The sequence below is a fragment of the Hibiscus syriacus genome, unplaced genomic scaffold (genome assembly GCF_006381635.1).
Source record: "Hibiscus syriacus cultivar Baekdansim isolate YM2019G1 unplaced genomic scaffold, ASM638163v2 tig00110944_pilon, whole genome shotgun sequence".
NCBI lineage: Eukaryota > Viridiplantae > Streptophyta > Magnoliopsida > Malvales > Malvaceae > Hibiscus > Hibiscus syriacus.
The window spans coordinates 634,300-647,460 of NW_024062925.1; positions in this window are offsets into that span (position 1 = coordinate 634,300).

Genomic DNA, 13,161 nt, shown 5'->3' on the forward strand with positions numbered 1-13,161 from the left:
ATAAATCTCACATTCTTATCATATATGTCTATGGACTTATTCTAGTTTTTTCTAGTGGCGAATCGAGGGATGAAGGACTTCGAATCGTGAGAGCTCTTGATATCACGAAAATAAAATTTCTACCTCTTCGTCCGAAGATGAATCCTTCTTTTTACATTTATACTCATGGTATCGTCACCACATTGCCTTCCCAGAACAAATCGAAGACTACAGTTGTCCTACTAACTGTGTGCGTAATTAAGATCTCCAGCGTTGGTGTGGATATTATGACAATCTATGTACTTGTTATGGTTCTTGTTTTGGGAACCATGAAGTAAGTTTGTTTTGTCAAGTTGTATATGACTGTCAATTTTAATATTATTAGTGTCTATTTATATAACAATCTACATGTTTAATATTATTGGCATTATTAGTGTCTATTTGCATGAGAATCTACTTTTTTCAAAATGTATTACACCAAATATTACGTAAGCAAAATAAAATGCAGAAGTTATGTAATTTTATTAAATACTATGTAATAAAGATAAAATTATTAAATTAGTTTGAAAATACCTCACATTTAGAAAAATGTGAGGTACCTTGAGTACCACTTGCGATAAATTTCTCGCGACGGTTCATTTTTTTGGGAACCTCGCTTTACGCAAAACACTAGGTATTAAATCCAATATTAAAGTATGTCCTCTGAAAATGTCGTCCACGTCGGATGTTCTTCGTACCTTGTGGAATGTGAGACACATTCTAGCGTTATATAGGATGTGAAATAGTCCTACGTGTGCAATTTGAAGGGTACTTTTCTAACAAATTACTAAAGGAGTTATTGTTCAAAACAAATAATTAATGGGGGTTTTTAATATAATATTGTCATTACCATCCCTATCTCTAAGTCCATCCCTATCTATTATCTCCTCAACTGTTGTATATTTAAAGTTTAGCTGCAGTTGAACTTACGAAAGAGGGAGTGGATTTATTAGTATATTTTAATGCACTAATCTATAATTTTAATTTTGGATGCTGAAGTTAAAAAAATTGATTGTAATTGTCAAAAAAAAATATCCACACTTCCACAAACTTGAATATTTAACAGTCTCGTTTAATTTTGTGAATTTAAGAGTTAATTATATTATGTGTACCTAAATTATAACCCTCATTTTAAATTAGCCCTTAAACCTTTGAATATTCTAATTTTATCCATAAACTATGACTCCCATTCCAAATTAGTCCTTAAACTTTTAAACATTTTAATTTTATCTCTAACCTATGACCCCCTTTCTAATTTAGTCTCCTAACTTTTGAATATGCCAATTTCATCCCAAAATTCATCCAAGTATGTAATAAGTTTCAACCATGGTTTAACCTAAATTTTATTTTTTTCAAACATATAATAATATAATTTAGCCTAACGATTTTATTAACAAGAGATGTGATTAGTATATACATATAGTTATGGATAAAATTGGAATGTACAAAAAGTTTGAGGACCAATTTAGAATGAAAGCCATAGTTTTGGGATGAAATTGAAATCTTCAAAAGTTTGAGGGCTGATTTAGAATGATAGATGTAGTTTATAAATAAAATTGAAAAAATTAAAAAGTTTAGGGACCAATTTAAAATAAGAGACATACTTTAAGGATATATGATGCAATTAACTCTGAATTTAAATAAACTTTATATTCAAAAATCAAATTTAATACATGTGGGCTAGAAAATCAACACAAATCAATGACATTATTCTGCGACTAATTAATGACCTATTAGTTTATTAAATTTTCTTCAATTATAAATAGGGATGCACGGTTCGGGTTAAAATTTTACATCTTTCATCCGACTCGACCTGTCACTAAAAAGTTTAGGGATGTACACTCTCAAATCACTCAAGAGGTAATTTTCTCTTTTCCCCTTACTCTTAAGCTTTCTCCCACTTCCTTCACTAATCAAAGGTAAGAAAATGTGTTACTAACTCGACTAAGTGGTTGGATTAATGTTAATAATGTTTCTTATAACTTGAATCCACTAGAACAAGCCAAATCCATCTATTCTCTTGAACCTTTCAAAACCCATTTTTAGAAACTAAGTGAAAAACTTGAGAATTGAATTGAAGTTTGAAGAGTTAATATTAATACTCTTACCTTGGTTAACCAAACTTACACTTGAAACTTCTATAATCTAACCTTGGAAAGGAAGAAGAAGAGTGTTAGGTGAGAAAATAAAGGGGATTAATTCACGTTAACCATATAAAATTAGGGGGTTTCAGCTTTTCATTTAAACTATGAGCAAACTACACTTTTAGTCCCTCTACTTTTAGTTTTAACTTAAAATCATCCCCAACCCTTGGGCCCAACTCAAGCCCACTATCTTCTTAAATAAGTCCAAACTATTCTAATAGGTCATTTGGCTCAATTTATGGGTCTCGGGTTAACCCGAAATACTAACCCAGGATTCGAGGCGTTACAACTCTCCTTCCTACTAAGAAATTTGTTCCTCGAAATTTTACCTGGGTAGAATATATGCAAAAGCTGAAGCTTTATGTCTTCCTTAGTTTGTCAAGTAGCTTCCTTAACCCCATGGTTTCTCTATAGCACATTCACTAAAGAGATTATCTTGTTCCTTAGCTTTTTTACCTCCTTAGCTAAAATTTGGATTGGTTCTTCTTCGTAGGTCATGTTTTATCTCAACTCGACTGTCTTTAAGGATAGAACATACGAGGGGTCAGAACGATACCTTCATAACATGGACACGTGGAACACATTATGAATGTTCTCTAAAACTGGTGGTAAGGCAAAACGATAGGTTACAAGTCCAATCCTCTTAATCACCTCATACGGGCCTATGAACCACCATGGGGTCAACTTTGCTTTAAGTCCAAACTGAAGTACCCTCTTCGATGGACACATCTTAATGAATACCTTATCGCCCACAACAAACTCAATTTCCTTAGACTTTAAATCTACATACGACCTCTGTCTATCCAATGCCTCTTTTAGTATACTCTAAATTATTCTAACATTTTCTTCAGTTTCTCTAATCAAATATGTTCCCACTATTTTCACTTCACTATGCTCGGTCTATCAAACAGGAGTTCTACACTTATACCCATACTTCATATGGGGCCATCTGAATGCTTTATTTATAACTATTGTTGTAGGCAAACCCCACTAAAGGTTGGTGGCCTTCCCAACTACCCAAAAAATCTGTAACAATACATCTAAACATGTCCTAAAGTACTTGAATAACGCGCTCAGATTTACCATTAGTCTGAGGATGAAACGCAATGCTAAAATATAGTTTGATGCCGAAGGACTCATGAAGAACTTTCCAAAACCAACAGCTGAATCTAGGTCTCTGTCTGAAATAATTGATTTCGAGACTCCATGCAACCTCACTATCTTCTGATGTAGAGTTACGCTAAACTTTCTAAGGTGAAATCCATCCTAACCAGTAATAAATGAGATGACTTGGTTAATCGATCAACTATCACTCATATTGCATCATGCTTAAACCTTGTTATCAGTAACTTGGTCATGAAATCCATCGTTACTCTGTTCCATTTCCACTGAGGTATCTGAATTGGCTGGATCAATCCCGAAGGAACCTGATGTTCTGCTTTGACTTTCTGGCACACCAGACACTTTGCAACGAACTCGGATACTTCTCTCTTCATTCCCGACCAATAATATAGGAGCCTAAGCTCTTGGTACATATTATTGCTACCGGGGTAAACTAAAAGCGGACTGCAATGGGCCTCGTGAAGAATCTTATTACGCAGTTGATCCACATCGAGTACACATAAATGACCCCTAAAAACAATACATTACCATCACGTAATTTGAACCCTAGAGCCTCACCTCCGTAGACTTGTTCCACGAGAGCCATTAGATGACTGTCTAAACTGTGCAACCTTTATACCTCACTCACTAACTCTGGTTCCACTCAAATTTCAGCCAACAATACCCCATCACCAGATAAACTCAGGCGAACTAGTAAGGCCCTCAACTCTGACATAGACTTACAACTCAGTGTATCTGCTTCAACATTCACTTTCATCGGGTGATAATGGATAATGCATGCATAGTCCTTTAACATTTCAACCCACCTATGATGCCTCAGTTTTAACTCTTTCTGGGTAAACAAATACTTCAAACTTTTGTGGTCGATGAAGATATGACATTTTTCCCCAAACAAATAATGCCTCCAAATCTTGAGCGCAAAGACTACGGCTGCAAGCTCTAAATCATGGGTGAGATAATTCCTCTCATGAATTTTAGGCTGACGGGATGCATAGGCTACCATTTTCCCTCTTGCATCAACACAAATCCAATATTATTTAGCGAGGCATCGCTGAACACGATGAACTCCTTTTCTGACTATGATTAGGTTAAAATTGGAGCTTGGGTAAAAAAGGACTTCAACTACTCGAAACTACCTTGTTGTTTTCTACTTCATACGAATGACACTCCTTTATGAAGCAACTTGGTCATCGAGGCTACTACCATCGAAAAAACATTTACAAATCGACTATAATAGCTAGTTAAACCTAAGAAACTGTGCACCTCGGTTACACTCTTTGGTGGTTTCCACTCAAAGACTACTTGAACTTTTTGAGGATCAGCACGGATGTCATCTGCTGCCATAACGTGCCCTAAGAACAAAACCTCGGGTGACTAGAAATCACACTTCCCAAACTTCCCAAACAACTGACGGTCTCGAAGGGTCTGTAGAATTATTCGAATGTATCGATTATGCTCTTCCTCTGATTGCGAGTATATCAAAATATCATCAATAAAAATAACCATGAACTGGTCCAAGTACGGGTGGAAATTTTGGTTTATGAGATCCATGAATGTCGTCGGAGCGTTGGTGAGTCCAAACGTCATTGCACGGAACTCATAGTGACCATATCTTATCATGGCCATCGTCTTTGCTATATTTGCTTCTTTAACCTTCAATTGGTATTATCTAAACCTCATATTTATCTTAGAGAAAACACACGCTCCTTTAAGTTGGTCAAAAAATCATTGATTCTAGGTAGGGGATAACGATTCTTAATGGTCAGCTTATTCATCCAACGATAATCGATGCACAAACTCATCGACCCATTTTTCTTCTTAACGAAGAGAACTGAAGCTCCCCAATAAGAAATACTTAGTCGGATGAACCCTTTCTCCAGTAACTCTTAGATTTGAACCTTCAACTCTTTTAGTTCCGTCGGTGCCATGTGATATGGAGCAATGGACATTGGATCGGACCCTGACATTACCTCTATACCAAACTTTAACTCTTGGTCTGGCGGTAATCTTTATAACTCTTCCCAAAACACATCTGAGAAGTCTCTGAAGGTTTGGATGTCCTCTAATCTTGGAACTGCAACCATGGTATCAACTACAATGGCCAAAATGCTTCACACCCCTGATCTAACATTCTTTGTACCTTAAGGGCCGACACAACCCTCGTATTTTTATGCTTCTCGCCAAACATCACAGTCTGAGTCTCGTCATCTTTCCTGAGCTTAAATCGTTGAATCTTACACCTCAAGCTCGCATCATGCTCTGATAAGAATTCTATACCCAAAATCAAATCAAACTCTCTAATAACAGCTACATAAGATCAGCAGGAATGGTCTCGCCTAGAATTACAACTGGACATCTGCGATGGACCTTGTCCACCAGGATATCTAATCCTAAAGGGCTAGACACTCGAACCCCTATCTTAAGATTCTTACCTAGGATCTTGGATCTTGGATCGATTAATATGATAATTGAAAGACAAAATAATATAAACGTACTTAAGATCACATCTTCGACGTCGTAACCCTCCTAAGCTCGGATTATATACTGAAGAACGGTGAATTTAGGCTCTGCATTGGACCCAGATCGGGCTGCACCCCTACTATTCTGACTGAATACAAAACTCTCACCTCTATGTGATCCTCTGCCATTTTGAACCGACGGAGTTGACCTCTAATTCAAGGATGGTGTTGTATATAGAGCCTCTAAGCACCTTATGATATAGTGATCTAATAAAACACAACGATAATAACCCCTGGACCTCTGACGGTAAACCTTCATATGCCTTTGGCCATAAACTAAATAAAAGGGCTGAGGTTGTTCCCTCGACGAGCCCCCAGAACTCACCACTGATGCAGAAGACAACGGTCTCCAGTGTTGGTTAGACCTACCGCCTCCCCTGCTCGTATTTAAATCTGGCATACTAGATAGACAGGAAAGGGCCCTCCAAGATCCTTGAGAGTATCACGCCCTCTTCGAAGTAACTGTAGTGGTTTAGAAGACTCCGCTGCTCCCCTAACTTGCCCGAAAGTAGTACTCAGAACTGCATATCCTCTCCCCATAACTATCTCTAAGGCCTTTTCCTCGCAGACTAGCTCTGTAAAAACTCTGGGTAGATTGGTAGATAGATATGTAAGAATATCCTGACGGAGACCCTCCCCGAACTTTCTACATAAATAATGCTCCGACGACACTAACTCTGGTGCATACCGGCTAAGTCAAAAGACCTCCACCTCATACTCAAACATAGAACGAACCCCTGAGTCAACTGTAAAAACTGATCTCTCAAGTCATCCATGTGAGCCTCTCCTATATACTTCTGGCGAAACTCCTCTAAGAAGTGCTCTCACGTGGGCCGCTCGGGCTCCATCGGTATCTTAACTACCTCTCACTAGTCGATAGTGTCACCCTTCAACATGGAGATGATTCATTCCAGCATACCCTCAAGAGTGAGGTGTAGCTAACGAAGCGTCCTAAGAGTTTCTCTCAGCCATTGATCGGGTGCTACAGGGTTATTGTCTTCTGATATGAAAAGGTTTGTAGTCTGATACCTCTTAAGCCTCTCAACTGGGGACTCTTGGTGTGCTACAACGAGAGGGACTGGCAGATTTGGCTACGTGCATGGGGTAGTAGATGTCCTGGTAAGGGCTCTAGCTATGCTCCTCAGGGTAGCGACCTTCTCCCTAAAGAATGTCGCATCCTCAACTCTCGCGTCCCTGGGCTCCTGAAACTTTATTTCTAGGACAAAATCATCACCCAAATCGACCGGTAGGGAAGCCCTATTCTTGAATCTACCCTCTTGACTATATCCAGGGCTCTCATCCATAGTTAAAACTCTGAAATTTAAAGAATAACAAGAAGTTACTATCATTATTCCAAACGCAGAAGTACTCTGAACATCCCTATAAGCATGTATACTCATAGACTTTAACTGACTCTAACCCGCGAGCCTTAGGAACTTATAAACCTGACGTTCTTATACCACTAAATATAACACCCTTAACTAGTACGACACACAGTCGATCGACTAGAATGCCACGCAGAACAACCAAAGTCGCTAACAAAAATTTTCTTTAATTTCTTAATCTAAATTTTTTCTTGAAAATAATCAAAATAAAATAAAGTAACCACCTTTATATAAAATATAGTATACATCATGAAATCCCAAAAATAATAATTCAAAATATACAGACCATCGTTCAAAATAGTTATGACTGGAATATATAAAATAGGGTTCTATAAATATACATACCCTCTAAAGAAGAACTAGGAACGTACTCTGCTGCACTAGGTTTGGATCTCATTACTCTGAGGCTTCCTTGACTGCTCCTCTACTAACCTGCATAAGGAAGCAAATTATAAACGTTGAGCTAATTAGCCCAGTGCTATACTAATAACTAAGTAGTACTAAAAGTGTTTATCAAATGCTCAAGCTAACTGGTAAAAATGTAATAGTGAGTATACTCGTATACTGCACTCTCTACTCTATGGTAGACATCATGGTGCGGTTGAGGATTTTGCATCTCAGAGCTCCTTACCCCTCTAGTCTACCGAGGATGAGGCCTGAAATCTGTACATCAAACACAACACCCTCGATTAATCCACCTTTCACGAGTGTCGGGGCTCGGCCATAGTTAGTCAGTTTAAAGTACCTCGCTCATTACCTAAGGATATACGAATTGTTTCTATTTATCGATATTAGTATCATTTCTAAAGTAACACGGGTGTCATAATCATTTTCCGAGTGTACAACTGTTGAGTTAATCGATCGACGAAATAGCCAAGAGGGGTTGAATTGGCAATATATATTTTTGGTGGAAGCTTTTGCAGAAAATAAAAAATAATTGCACAGTGATTTAGAATGGTTCGACTTTCTCAACTAAAGTCTACGTCCACTACCTTATCTATCCACACTAAGGATTTTCCATAAATTCACTAATTTGTCTTTCTTTTGAGGACAAAAAGTAACCTTACAAATCCCTCAAGAATTATACCTCAAATTCTTGAGAACACTCTCTCCCAAAGGGAACAATACAAATTTCGCAAACTTACAGAAAAACCTCACAAAGCAAGATGTTTGCACAATTCTAGAACAAAGAAAGAACTCAAGAATAATACAATTGAGTAAAAAGGGTGTTCTTGAAAGCAAAATGAATATTGAATGGAAAATATGCTTGAATTTGCTCAAACTTGATTTTTAGGGCTTTGTCTTTGTTTCTCTGACAGTTGTTATTGATCAATGGCTCCTCAGCTTGTTTAAATACACCTTGAATCATTTCTAAACGTTAGGGATCATTGGAGAAGTCAATAGAGCCGTTATTGTGTAATTATCATTTAAAAATCTGGTTGGGAACGTAGGTGCATCGGTATACTATATGTAAAATTCAAATATTTCGACCGTTATAAGACCTAGTGCATCGGTACACTAATTACATTCGATGTTTCAAAAGAGCCAGGAGTGCAACGATGCATGGTATGTGCATTGGTACATAAAATGCATTCGATGTTTCAATAAAATCATGAGTGCGTCGATGCATGGATGTGCATCGGTACACAAAATGCATTCGAATTAGGGTACGCATCGATACATCAAATAGTGCATCGGTACATCCCTGTATAAAATTGATTGTTGGCTCGATTTTGGTTCGAAATACTTTGTAAAAATTGTTTCAAAAATATTTTAAGTTTAAAACACAATTTTACACTTTAGTAAGGTTTGAAATTAACCTTTGAAAAACTTGGAGTAATATTTTTTATATTCGAATAATTTAATCGAATATACTTTAAAAATGATTATAAAATCTTAAAATTCAATAAAACTTAATTTTTTATATCGAAACATCAAAATGTTTTCAACAATTTCCCCTTTTTGATATAACAAAACTTTTGATTAATTTTATGATTTTATTTGAAAATCATTTTTGAAATCAATTTTGAAAATTACTCTCCCTTACTATGTTCTCCCCCTTTTTGTTAAATAAAAAAGACTCTATAAAATGTTTTTAAACAAGGTTTTGAAAAATTAGCCAATTGATATTTAGAAATTTAAAGCTTAAGCTGCTAAGATCACAAGCAAGAGAAAGATTAGTCATTAGTTCCATAAATCTATATTCATAAATAATGTGCAATGGTAAATTGGTCATAAATGATCTAAAATGTAAATGATACAAAATCTAACATAAAAAATCAATTTAAGTTCAAAAGACTAATAATCATTCAAACATCCAAAACATATTCAAAACAAACAATCCAAACTAAATATTCAAAATCCAAACAAACAAAGCTAAATATTCAAAATGTTTAAACACAAAGTTAGGATCCATTATAATTCATCTTGAGAAAACTAGCAAGCGAAGTTCAAGCATCCGTAGGAGGATCAGGAGGAGATATATGTGCCCATATATTAGCCATATCTCGTGAAAGCACATCGAGTCTATCGTCCATAGCATTGAATTGATTATCCATTGCTTCGTGGTTAGCTCGAATCTCTCGTTGATTCTCCAATTATTGAGTCTGCATAGTAGTCAAGTGGGACTCTAATGATGCAAACCTTATATCCAATGTCTCCATGAATGAGTTAAAGTATGAAGGCATCGAACTCTCTTGCTGTGCTGGCTCATCCTCGGGAACGTGATCGTCAATATCTTGAAATAGCTCTTGAAGTTCTGGATCATCGTCCACTGCTGGTGCCGTAGGAGCTTGTAAAGAGCTAGCTCCCTATGTTTTCTCAATGGATCGAACCCATTGGTCATTTTCCTTCTTCAATCCCGATTTATTTAAAGATGTGAGATTTATTTGGTTCTGTAGAGGGATGTGAATATCAAGAGAAATCTTAAGCCTGAGTTTGATAAACAGATTATCTAAGGAGACAACCGTAAACTAAAGTTTCGACATTTTTGGATGGGACAACGTTTACGGTATCTACTAATTCACCAAAAATGATCTATGGCAAATTTATTTTCTTGTTATGTTGGATACACTATATCCACCATAAATCTAAGACCCTAAGAGAGGAGTACCTACCTCCGAATGGCCTAAACCACCAAGCAATCATCAAGTGAAGGAATCGTTCGTGATGAGTTATTAAGGTACTTACACTATCCTTAGCCTTATAGGGTGTAGCCACCATCTCTTTCTCATTGTCTAAACCTTCATTGTTTAGTCCAAAAGTATTAGTGATAGTGCCGGAGTCAATATAAACGAATTGACCTATAAGATAGGATCGAATTCCTATGGTTTCAGTTCGACGCTCGTTTTGGACACACATCGCATTAGAATAGAAAATGTGGACTAATTGGTGATAGACAATCAGTTTAAGGTGAAAACATTTATCAAATTTCCAAGATGTAAGGGTAGGAAGATATTAAAAATTTATATCAACCATTGCTTGCAAAGAGGAAATACGCTCTTCCCGGATTTTATATGACTCAAAACAATTATGATACCTATGGTAGAGATCTTGTATACGACAAGGCACATTAAAACATGAGTTTATAATGGTCATATTTGGATCGTTCGGATTAGAATTTGGATTGGGTGGAGGAATAGGAAGACGGTTTTAACTCGAATGACTAGAGGATGTCCTAGGGCATTTAGACATGGTTAAAGGTCAAAATGGGTAAGATTACCTACAAATTTGAAACACATTTATGCAATATAATCAATCCCAAAACTCAATACGAGTCCTCAATATTCAATGTTCTCTAAAATAATCCTAATGGGCAAAATTTTGAAAATAATTTTGAAAACAAATGTTTGAAAATCATAGTATGTATAGTTTTCATAATAATAATATAATTCAATCAAAAACAACACTTTTAAAATCAAAAACAAAATAATTTTTTTATTTCTAAAATTTTAAAATATTTTGAAAAATTGTGTGTTTTTTTTATGAAATTAGTTGTAAAATCTAGTTTAGAAACATCATTTAATCAATGCCCGATATAAAGTTCAACCTAGAACTAATTAAAACTAGTCCTAAGTTCAAGATTAATAAAATAGTAGTTTTTAAAAAAATACTTTGAAGATTTTCGGATTTGAGAGGAATATGATGATTTTTGCACGAATTTGATGATTCCAAGTTAGATTCCGACTAGATTTTGTTGATTTTGAGCAAAAGAGAGAGTATGGGTTGAGAGAAGACAAACGGAGGAAAGAGTGTTATATTTGGGTTTTTGTCAAAATATGAGATTTTAGGGATTTTAAGCCTAAACCCCGAAGAGTGTATCGATGCACATTCAAAGAATGCAGCGATGCACATTCAAAGAATGCATCGATGCACCTTCATAGTGTATCGATGTATAGTCAAGACATGCATCGGTACACTATCATAGTGTATCGATGCACAGTGCACAAAAATGTTAAACTCCATTTTAAACACTTAAAATGCTAAATTAAATCAGCTCTAGTGGTATTGGAAACTCATACATCAAAAATTAACAATGTTCAATCAATCAAATCAATCATTAAATTTTATTTGAACATATAAATAATTTTCACTAAGAATCATAAACTCCCCCTAACTATTAGCAAAGAATGCAATCAAAAACATTTTTTATAAGCATTTTTTAAAAATAATTAAAAGTGCTAAAATTATTTTAAACACTAAGTCAATGTAGGTTAGTTAAACCTAATTCTCTCCTAAGTGTCCAAAATCTCTCCTTATCTAAAGGTTTTGTAAAAATATCTGCTAATTGATGCCAAGTATCAACATATTCTAGAACTACATCTCCTTTAATGACATGATCTCTAATGAAATGATGTCTAATTTCAATGAGCTTAGTTCTAGAGTGTTGGATGGGATTTTAGTGAGACAAATAGCACTAGTATTGTCACACTTGATAGGTATGGTACTAACTTCAATTCCATAATCTAAAAGTTGTTGTTTCATCCATAAAACTTGTGCACAATAGCTACCGACTGAAATATATTCCGCTTCAGTGGTAGATAATGCAACACAAATTTGTTTATTTGAAAACCATGAAATCAGCATATTTCCTAGGAATTGACAAGTACTGGAGGTGATTTTCCTATCTATTTTGCATCCTCCATAATCCGCATCAGAGAAGCCATGCAAGCTAAAGCTAGAGTCTCTAGGATACCAAAGTCCTAAACTAGGAGTGTCCTTAAGGTATCTAAAGATTCTCTTAACGGCTAGTAGATGTGATTCCTTAGGGCATGATTGAAATCTAGCACATAAGCAAACACTAAACATTATGTTCGGTCTACTTGTGGTTAGATATAGTAAAGAACCAATCATTGACCTATATAATTTAACATCCACACATTTTCCTCCTTCATCTTTGTCAAGCTTTATTGATGAGCTCATTGGAGTGGCATGGGGTTTTCTATTTTCCAGTTCAAACTTCTTGAGCATATCCTTGATGTACTTTGCTTGATTGATGAAGATGCCATCTTTTTTTTTTTGCTTGATTTGGAGTCCCAAGAAAAATGAGAGCTCCCCCATCATGCTCATCTCAAATTCACTCTGCATTAGCTTAGAAAATTCTTGGCAAAGAACATCATTAGTATAACCAAATATTATATCATCAACATAAATTTGAACTACTAATAAATCTTTACCTTTATGCTTTAAAAACAATGTAGTGTCAACCTTCCCTTTTGAAAAACCTTTTTCAATTAAAAAATTTGACAATCTTTCATACCAAGCTCTAGAAGCTTGCTTTAAACCATAAAGTGCTTTTGTCATTTAAAAACATGATCCGTAAATTTTGAATCTTCAAAACCAGAAGGTTGTTCCACATACACTTCTTCTTTTATAAACCATTTAAAAATGCACTTTTAACATCCATTTGATATAATTTAAATTCATTGAAACATGCAAATGCTAATAACATTCTAATTACTTTCATCCTAGCTA